The following is an 11024-nucleotide window of genomic DNA, read 5'->3' as shown; positions in this document are numbered from 1 at the left end:
GAGAGAGAGAGAGAGAGAGAGAGAGAGAGAGAGAGAGAGGATTGCTGAGGGCCTGCTATAGGTGCCCAAGCTTTTGAGAGCTGCCACCCGGAGCTGCCAAAGACTTAGGAGGTATGGCTGTGATGCTGGTATTTTGTCTGTTTTGATGTTGTTTTGCCAGATTCACCTGCTGGTGAAGGAAAGTGCTGTTGTTGCAGAGGTTCTGGAACCTTGCTGTTAGTTCAGAATCCCTGAAGAAGGATTTTCTTGTTGTATATTTACAGAAATCTTGTCAGAGGGTCTTGCTGATATTTTCAGGGGTCCTGAGACTGTTCTGCAGGCAGAGAATGAATTTATGAGGACACTGGGAATGTATATTGTGACTTTATTAAACTTTGTCTCCCCAGAAACAGAGATTACTGAGAACTTGCCTCAGGTCAAGATGAAGAAAAGACCTCTCTTTGAGTATTAAATGTTGTGATGATGTCTTAACCTTGTTGTAAGTCAGAGGAAGATGGCCTTTGTACTCTCCACTGCCCCTTTTGAGAAAGTGCTTGGCATTAACTGATGATAATTGTAATTAAGTTGTGATCCAGGGGTGGGAAACTTGACTTTTTTTGTGCTCTGTGATTGACCAAATGAATATCTGTTGTTTATGATTGGAAACTAACCTTAATCTCCATTTAAGAAGAGAGACTTTATGATTGACTAAATGAATGTACTTTCCAGGGGTGGAGTAGTACTTGGAAATTATTGACTCACACTTGGTGAATGCTGTATTTTGATTTTCTCTGTTTTGTGAATGTTTTGCCTTAATTTGTCACATAAAATGGAGAGTTACTATGCTGGTATTCTGAACCTTGGAAGTTGCCTTTGATGGCATTACAGTTGGGAGGAGAGGATACTTCTGGGGAAGATGGAGAAGCTTGTGAGTAATTAATGATCTTGTGTTGGTTTGTGGGAAGGCTAAAGGATGATGTGGCCCTATGCTATATTGTGGTGCATTAACTTCTATGTTGCTATGATGGATTCAGTTTCCTGGTGTTGGGATTTGATTTTCTGGTATCTGAATAAATGTTTTGCCTATGTCTTCTATATGGAGAGTCTGCTATATTTTGTGACTGAGAACCATGCAGGTATATTTAGAGGGCCCATGGGCACTGTAAATATTGCATTGACGCTACAGAGTCACATAGCTAGTGAGTCTGAGGTCAGATTTGAACTCAGGTATTAGCTTTTGTGGCTAATCATCATAATCATCACACTGCTGACTCGCATTAAGTTTGTAACCCACTAAAACCCCCAGATATTTATTGGAACAACCACTATATAACTATGTCTCTGCCACCTAATACTTTTGATTTTTTTTTTGTATTAAAATGTAAGAATTTGCATTTGTCCTCGTCACATTTAATTTTCTTGGATTCATGCCAATGCTTGATTTTTATGGATTTTGTCCCTTCCAGCCAATGCATTAACTAAATCATCTATGCCTTCATTGAAGTCACTGATAGGATAGGATAGAGTTATGAACATGTGATTACATTGGTATAAGGAATTTCCAAGTCAGGATAATCCATCTACCGATGCAAGTCAACACCTTATCTGCAGGTTATAAAACTTCAGTTTCAGAGCCTAGAGTAGTGAAAAATGAAGTCAAAAAAAGCTTTGTTGAATGCTTACTATTTTCTAGGCATTGACTATTCTAAGTGCTGGGGATACAAAGAAAAGGCAAAAAATTCCCTACTCTTGAAGAGCTAGCTCACAGTCTAGTGAGGGAGAGAAATGCAGGCAATAATATACAAATAAGAGACATATAGGAAAAACTGAGCAGTAATTTCAGACGGAAGGCACTGAAATTAAGGAGGACTAGGAAAGATTTCTTATAGATGGTAGGAATTTAGCTGATTCTTGAAGCAAATGAAGGAAGTTAGGAGGTAGAAATGAGAAGGGAGGGCATTACAGGCATGGAAGACAGCCAGTGAAAATGCTGTCAGGAGATGGGATGTTATGTTAAAGGGAGAGCCAGGAGGCCAGTGTCATTGGCTCCTAGAGTATGTAGAGGGTATGAAGTTGTAAGGAGACTAGAAATTTAGGAAAGGGTAAGGTTATGAGGGGCTTTGAGAGACAAACAGAAGGTTTTGTATTTGATTCTGAAAGCAATAGGGGAAACACTGGGGTCTATTGAATAGGGTGATATGGACAGACCACCATTTTGTGAAGGATGGATTGAAGTGGGGAGAGACTTGAGGCAGGGAGACAATCTGATAAGCTAATGTAATAGCCCAGGTGTGAGGTGATAAGGGCTTGCACCAGAGTGGTAGCATTGTCATAGCAGAGAAGGGGGCATATACCAGAGATGCTACAAAGGTTTTTTAAAACTATAGTACTTGTCAACAGATTGAATATGAAGGGAAGGTGAGGAATCATAGATGATACTTAGGTTGTGAATCTGGATTACTGGGAGGATGGTGAGACTCTAAAAAGTAATAAGGAATTAGGAGGGGAGAATTTTGAGGGAAAGATGAGTTCTGTTTTGAATATGTTGTGTTTAAGATGTCCTTGGGACATTCAATTTGAGATGTGCAATAAATAGTTGGAACTGAGAGACTGGAGGTTAGTGGAGAGGTTAGAGTTGGACAGCAATCATGATTTCAGAGAAAGCAAAAGCAAAAATAGACCTAACCAAAATAGATAAGCATGGAAACTCTATCTTCCTAAAAGGTACCATAGATAAATTAATAATATCGAAATTATACATACATGCACCAAAAAGATAAAAAAATGGGAAAGATCTATATGTACAAAAGTATTTATAGCAGTTCTTTTTGTGGCAACAAAGAACTGAAATTCAGGGGATGCCCATCAATTGTCATATGATTTTGATGGAATACTACTGTGCTTTAAGAAATGACAAGCAGGATGCTTTCAGAAAAAAAGTATTTGGAAATAAATGAAAAAAAAAAACATAAAAAAATCATGGAAAGACTTACATGAACTGATACAAAGTGAAGTGAGCAGAACCAGGAGAACATTGTACACAGTAAAATAATATCATAAGGATAATCAGTTGTGAAAGACTTAGCTACTTTGATAAAAACAAAGATCCAAAACAACTCCAAAAAGACCCATGATGAAAAATGCTGTCCATATTCAGAGAGAAGAATGATGAATTATGAGCAAAGACTGGAGCATATTATCTTACACTTTTTTTTGTAACATGGCTAATATGGAAACATGTTTTAAATGACTGACATCACATTGCTTGCTTTCTCTATAGATAGAAAAGGTTTGGAAGGGTAGAAAAGGATTTGGAACTTAAAATTGCAAAAAATAATTAAATAAAAAATTAGAGAGGAAAAATATTAAACACAATACATCGTTTGCCATTGACACATGTTTTATTTTTTCTGTCAATAATCTGTAGATTCTCTCAAGGAACACTTTAAGGAAAAGTTTAATTTATGTAAATGCCTGCATGTACAAGTTCTGGACAGTTTTCTTATATCCTGTGTTAACACATTCAGGTTTAGTTTTATTTGTCATGTCCATGTGGGAAACCTTTGATCTTTCATTTATTTCTGTGCAACTTGTCTTTAAGTTCAGTTATTTTGTCTTGTTTAGTATTCATGTGCTGTTTAACACATTAAATTTCTGAAAGCAATAAGGAAACATTTTTTTGGTGCCTTTTGCTTTTCTTTTACAAATTTCATTCCATTTTAGTTTGTTTATTTGTTTTTGGTATTCCAAACCTTTTAATACTTCTTTCATTTCTTTTGAGAGATTTTCTATCCTGGGCTTGATTTATCCTAATTTGCTAATTGAGTTTTAAAATTATGCATTGAAAACTTCAATTTTTTAACCTACATTCATTCCTTATGTTGTCTTTTTATGGATTTGTTTATATTTGTCATCATTCTGAAATTTCTTGTTGTTTTATGAGCTCTATAAAGTCCAAAGCATTATATCTTTCATCAGGTACTTTCTTTGATTTTCCTATATATTAATAATGTTCATGAAGACAGATTTGTTTTCTATTTGAGGTTTTGCTTATTCTGACTTTTGACTTCTTTTCATTAATTTAACTGTTTGTGAGCTGGGATTTCACTGAATCTTTTTCTCTTGATGTCTTTCTTGTTTACATTTTTATGGGAGACCTTCATATCTCTTAGCTTCTGATAAACTACCTTTCAGTGGAGAATAGAGCATCCAGCTAGATGATGTAGTGGATAGAGTATCAGGTCTGAAGACAGGAAACTCATCTTCCTGAGTTCAAATCTGGCTTCAGGCTCTTACTAGCTATATGACCCTGGGCAAGTCACTTAACCCTGTTTACCTCACTTTCTTCATCTGTAAAATGGGCTGGAGAAGGAAATGGCAAATCATTCCTGTATCTTTGCCAAGAAAAACCCCAAAAGAGTCATGAAGAGTTGGACATGATTGAAAATGAATGAAAACAATAAAAATTACCCAAGTCAGCCTGTCAGGTTGAGTCAAGTTGGATTCTAGTCCCCTTCCTTTTTAAAAATCATATTTAATATTTTATTTTTCCCAATTGCATGTGAAAACAATTTTAACATTACTTTTTCCAAACTTTGAGTTACAAATTCTCTTCCTTCCTCCCCCTCATTGATAAAGCAAGCAATTTAACATAGGTTATACATGTGTAGTCATGAAAAACATATTTCCATTGAGAAAGCAAGCAATTTGACATTGGTTACATGTTTAGTGATGTAAAACATAATTCCATATAAGTCATTCTGTGAAAGAAAACGCAGACAAGTAAATCTCAAGAAAAATAAAGAAAGTAAAGATAAGGTATCTTTGTCCTGCATTCAGGTTCTACTATTTTTTTCCTCTGGAGACAGACAGAACTTTTCATTGTAAGTCCTACGGAATTATCTTGGATCATTGTGGTGCTGAGAACAGCTAAATTATTCATAACAGATCATCATACAATATTACTGTTGCAATGTTCTCCTCGTTCTGCTATTTTCACGCAGCATCAGTTTATGTAAATCTTTCCATGTTTTTCTAAGAGCATCCTGTTCATCATTTCTTAAAGCACAAGAGTATTCCATTACAATAATATGCAATAACTTGTTTGGGCATTCCCCAATTGATGGACATTCCCTCTATTTTCAATTCTTTGCCACCACTAAAAGAGCTGCTATAAATATTTTTGTAACATAGGTCCTTTTCCTTTTTTTTAATCTCTTCGGGATGCAGACCTAGTGGTAGTATTCCATGGTCAAAGGTTATGCATGATTTTACACCCTTTGGACATCCAAATTGCTCTCCAGAATAGTTGAATCAGTATACAACTTCAACCAATAGTACATTAGTGTTTTAATTTTCCCACATTCCTCCAACATTTGTCATTTTCTTCTCTGCTTTTTTTGGAAGGCAGTTGGGGTTAAGTGACTTGTCCAAAATCACACGACTAGTAAGTGTGTCAAGTGTCTGAGGCTGAATTTGAACTCAGGTTCCCCCTGACTCCAGGGCTGCTGCATTCATTGCACCACCTAGCCACTCCTCATTTTCTTTTTTTTTTTTTTTTTTTTTTTGTCGTATTAACCAATATGACAGGTGTGAAGTAGTTGTTTTAATTTGCATTTATTTATTTATTTTGCACTTAATTTAGCTCAGAGTTGTTTTAATTTGCATTTATCCCATCAATAGTGATTTAAAGCATTGTTTTAATATGGCTATAGATAGCTTTGAATACTTTGCCTGAAAACTGCCTGTTCCCATTCTTTGACCATTTTATCAATTAAGAAATGGCTCTTATTTCTATACATTTGACTCAGCTTTCTATGTGTCTGAGAAATGAAGTCTTTATCAAAGAAACTGTAAAAAATTTCTTTTTCCACAATAATAACTACCAACTGTGTATTCCTTCTCTCTCTCTCTATCCTGTTCATTCTCAAAAGTGTTTTGCTTCTGATTTTTACTTCCCCCATACTTCCCTGCTTTTTATCAGCTCCACTCTCCTCTTGTCTTATCACCTTCCCTTCTTACTTTTCTGTATGGTAAGATAGATTAATATACCCAACTGAGTATGTATATTATTCCCTCTTTGAGCCAGATTTGATTGGAGTAAGGTTCATGTGCTCCCCTCCCTGCTTCCCTTGTTTTCTCCTCCAATATAAAATCTCTTTCACGCCTCTTTTATAGACAGAAAATTTATCCCATTCTACCTCTTCCTTTTCCCTTCTCCTAGTGCATTCTTCTTTCTCATCCCTTAATTTAATTTTTTTTTAGATAGTCATACCATCACACTCAACTCACACATATACTTTCTCTCTATGTAAACTCCTTCTAAGTGCCCTAATAGTGAGAAAGCTTTTAGGAGTTATAAATATCATTTTTCCATGTAGGAATACACAAAATTTTACTTTATTGAATCCTTTATGATTTCTGTTTACTGTTTACCTTTTGGGGCTTCTTTTGCATCTTGTATTTGAAAGTCAAATTTTCTTTTCAGTTCTTGTCTTTTCATCAAGAATGCTTGAAAATCTATTTCATTGAATGTTTATTATACTCAGTTTTTCTGGGAAGGTGATTCTTGGATCTAATCCTAGCTCTCCTTTGCCCTCCAGAATATCATATTCCAAGACTTCTATCTAGTCCTTTAATGTAGAAGCTGCTAAATCTTGTGTTATCCTAACCATGACTCCATGATAATTTAGTTGTTTCTTTTGGGATGCTTGCAGTATCTTCTAGTTGATCTGTGAGGTCTGGGACCTGGCTATAATATTTCTGAGAGTTTTTATTTTGGGGTCTCTTTCAGGAGGTGATGGGTGGATTCTTTCAATTTACATTTTACCCTCTGGTTCTAGAATACCAGGGTGATTTTCTTTGATAATTTATTGAAAGATGATGTCTAGGCTCTTTTTTTATCATGACTTCCAGTTAGTACAATAATTCTTAAATTCTCTCTCCTAGATCTATTTTCCAGGTCAGTTATTTTTCTAATGAGATATTTCACATTGTCCTCTATTTTTTCATTCTCTTGCTTTTGGTTGTTTGTTGATGTCTCATATAGTCATTAGCTTCCATTTTCCAATTCTAACTTTTAAGGATTTATTTCTTTAGTTAGCTTTTGTACCTCATTTTCCATTTGATCAATTTTACCTTTTTAAGGAGTTCTCTTCAGTGGTTTTTTTGTGTCTCGTTTTCCATTTGGTATATTCAGCTTTTCAATGCAATCTTCATATCACTGTTTTGTGTGTGTGTGTGTGTGTGTGTGAGTGTGTGTGTGTGTGTGGGTGTGTGTGTGTGTGCCCCTTTTACTGTTTGTCCTTGTCTGCTTTTTAAAGTATCCTTTTCTTCAATACTTTTTGTGTCTTCTTTACCAAGCTGTTGATTCTTTTTTCATGATTTTCTTGCATCACTCTCATTTCTTTTCCCATTTTTATCTCTACCTCTATTTTTAAAACCCTTTTTGAGCTTCTAGGGCCTGGGACAAATTCAAATTTTTATTTGACACTTTGGATGCAGGAATTTTGACTTTGTTGTCTTCTGCTGAGTGTGTTTTGATCTTCCTTGTCAACATAGTAACTTTCTACGGTCAGAATTTTTTCTGTTGTTTGCTCATTTCCCCAGTCTATTTCTAGACTTTGAACTCTATGCTAAAGTGGGGCTCTGTTTCTCAAGTGAAGGAGACACTGTCCCACACTTCACGTTTTTTATGCAGTTGTGTTCAGAGGTAATTCTGGGGACTGTGAGTCTTTGGTTCTTCGAGGTGGAGTGATCTAGGGAGAGGTGTATCTGCTGCTCTCCTGTGCTGTGTGCTGGTCTGTGAGCATTCACAAACACTCTTTTTCACCCTGAAACTGTGATTAGGATTCTCCATCCCCTGGGTCTGTGAGCTGTGCTGTGCTAATCCTCCCTCTCATATTACGACTAAGACCCAGGACCCAGATCCAAGTACAGGCAATGCAGCAGAGTCCTATCCTCACCCATTGTCCTATGACCTTACCCTCTGTGGGCTGAGAGATCTGGATGCATTACTATTGCCACTGATTCCATTGCCCTGAGGCTTACTTCAGGTTTTCTGGGGCCTGATCTACGGTTGCCGGACCTGTATTGGACTGTGCTGCTCTCTCACACTCGTGCAACAGACCTTTCCTGCTGATATAAGTTGTCTTTCTGTTGGTTCTGCTGCTGTAGAATTTGTTTAGAGTCCTTATTTGGAGAGGTTTGGGGAAGAACTCAGAGAAGTCCTTGCCTTTACTCTACCATCTTGGCTCTACCTTCTTCAGTCCTCTTTCTTTCAGGCCTAATGCAACCATGCACATCTCTACTCATTCTTTGCTTGCTCTCTTAAATTTATTCATGTGGCCCAATCACAATACCTATCTGATGCTTTTTACATGGTGTGGAAATAAAGGGAGGGCGGGATTTAGGCAGCACCACTTGAAATAACAAGGGCATCTTTAGTAAAATGGTGGCATATTTTCTCCAAACTAATTCCTCCTTTGTTCTCCTCCTCTCCTTCATGTGACTGAAGACAGTAAACATGTGTTGCTTCTTTTAGGGGTGGGAAGACAGTGGACATTCAGACATGAGTTAGCAGTATAGACCCCTGCTGTAGGGCTGAGTCCTAAATAAGCCTGTGAGTTTGCTTTTGCCCCTGCTGTGGGGATGTGTGAGGCTGTTGGAGGAGAGGCACTGAATGGTTTAATTCTGTAGAGTAATTGAGTTCTCCAGTGTTAATTCATAAAAAAAAATTCACTTTGTCAGGACTTCTATCTCCTCTGGATTAGTTTTAATCTTACATCAATTAATTTTGTGATGGCTTGGAGGGTGATTAGGAGATTTAGAGAAAGTTGACCAGTGTAGCATTGTATGCCCAGTGGTAGGGTTTGAATCCAGATCCTTTTGACTCCATAACCAGAGACTTCCCCCCTCTACCAAGCTATCTCCCTCATCCAAAGCCACACAGAAAGTAGCAGAGCCAGAGTGCAAATTCTCTGGTTCAAAGTTCATTTTTCTTTCCAGTAGTTTATACAACTGTAGCCAACATTGGTTTGGTTTGGGTTTTTTTTTTGTTTTTAGTTTTGTTTTTGATTCATTCTACTCATGTCTAACTCTTTGTGACCCCATTTGGGGTTTTCTTGGCCAAGACGCTGGAGTGGTTTGCCATTTCTTTCTCCAGCTCATCTGTAAACTGAGGTAAAGAGGGTTAAGTGACTTGCCCAGGGTCACACAGTTACTAAATGGTTGAAAGCAGATTTGAACTCAAGTTCCCCTAATTCCAGAGTTGGTGCTCTATGTACTGTTGGGCTACCTAGCTGTCCTTTAGCCACCATTACCCTCTCCCATTTCTGAAGTCTTTTAGCACTCTCTAATACTAATCACTATCAACCAATTAGAGCTTACACGTTACAGACATAGATCAGGAATAATCATCATGTCCAACTCTCTTTCTCTGCCCTCATTTTAGAGACGAGGGAACAGATTCAGGGAAATATGGCAACTCACCCAAGGTCACATATTTAATTTGTAGTGAAGCTGGAAGATGACAAAGGAAGCTAAAACCTTGGTTTCCTGGCTCCAGACTAGTATTTTTTCCAATGTACCGCCAAATTCCTACACATATCATTCTCTAGTTGCTCTCATTGTCTACCTTATACCAAAGTATATAAACTCTTTGCCTTCTGGGACCATATCTTAAATGTATTTGGTACCTTCCATAGTACCTATCACAATACTGAGTACTTGTTGATTAATGGAGGTCTGTCTGGAATCTTGACTCCTTCCTTGTGGTTATATTTTACATTGTTTCTTGACAATTTTTTTTTTTAAATTCAGGACAGCTCTTTAGCTTGTTCAGGGAAATCTTCTTAAGTGTGAAAGAAAGCTCTTCCTATCATTAATAACAATAGGAGACAGGGGGTAAAGAGGGGATGATAAAGTAATAAATTAGCTAAGGGTAGGGAGGAAGGAGGAAAATGGCTCCAAACTGCTGACAAGATTAATATGCAGTTGATGGGGAGTGTTTTCACACCAGGGTGCCAACAAATAAACACAATTCAGAAATCTGGCCTCAGCCTTACCAGAGGAGGCAGATTCCTGAGCCAAAGAAAGAGAACAAACTCGGGAGAGAAAGAAAAAGAGAGGCATACTGTACCCACGGCTGTTGTTATGCCAGAAATTCCTCTGGTTAGATCGGATGGCAGGTGATGACCTAAGCCTCGGGCCCTGCTGGGTTATACATTTTCCGACTGAAAACAGGGAAAGAAGGGCAAGGGGGCAGAGTCTGGGGCTGGGACCAGTGGCTCTGATGCTCCTGCATGAAAACCCTGGGCAGCTGGGCTTGTCTCAGCAGCCAACCTATGGGTGGCAGTCCTCCACCTGCTTCACAAGCAAGACCGCAGCTTGTCCCCACAGAGAGGAATCCGGGGACCTGATCTTTTGGCAGGACACAAAGTGCTAGTTTCTTTCAAATCCATGTCATACTTCTATCCCTTTCTGGAAACTGTGACACTGTCCTCTCCTTTGGGTCCTTGTCCCATTTGTCTTTTTGCATGCTTACTCTGACCTCCAACATGCGCGCGCGCGTGCGCGCGCACACACACACACACACACACACACACACACACACACACACACACACACACAATGTATGATCAGCCTATGATATCTTTAGAATAAGTATGGTGAGAGCCAGTGAGCAAGACCCAGGTAACCATCCTTCCCAGAAATGTTAGATGATGTTGAATTTGAAGAGATAATATTTCCATTCATCTTGGCTCTTAAAAACAAACAAAATCTCCTTGTACTTCCTACATGAGACATGAGTTCAATGAAAATGATTTTCAAAAAATTCACGGACTGGTAAACCTACAAGTTAGCAACAAGTGAAATGGGTTATCTTGGGAGGCAGTGAGTAATGCCACGCTAAAGATCTTTTCAGCCAAAGACCAACATTTTATGGGGGTCTTTCAGGTTAAGGTACAAGTTGTAACAGATGCCTTCTGATGTCCCTTCCAATTCTGAGATTTCATGATTCCATGAAAAATTTTATATTTATCTGC

This window comes from Petaurus breviceps, unplaced genomic scaffold, assembly GCF_028583685.1.
Source record: "Petaurus breviceps papuanus isolate PSGF00001 unplaced genomic scaffold, PetGlider_PUasm1.0 186, whole genome shotgun sequence".
NCBI classification, from domain to species: domain Eukaryota; kingdom Metazoa; phylum Chordata; class Mammalia; order Diprotodontia; family Petauridae; genus Petaurus; species Petaurus breviceps.
The sequence above is the reverse complement of the archived record's forward strand: the minus strand, read 5'-3'. Positions refer to the sequence as shown.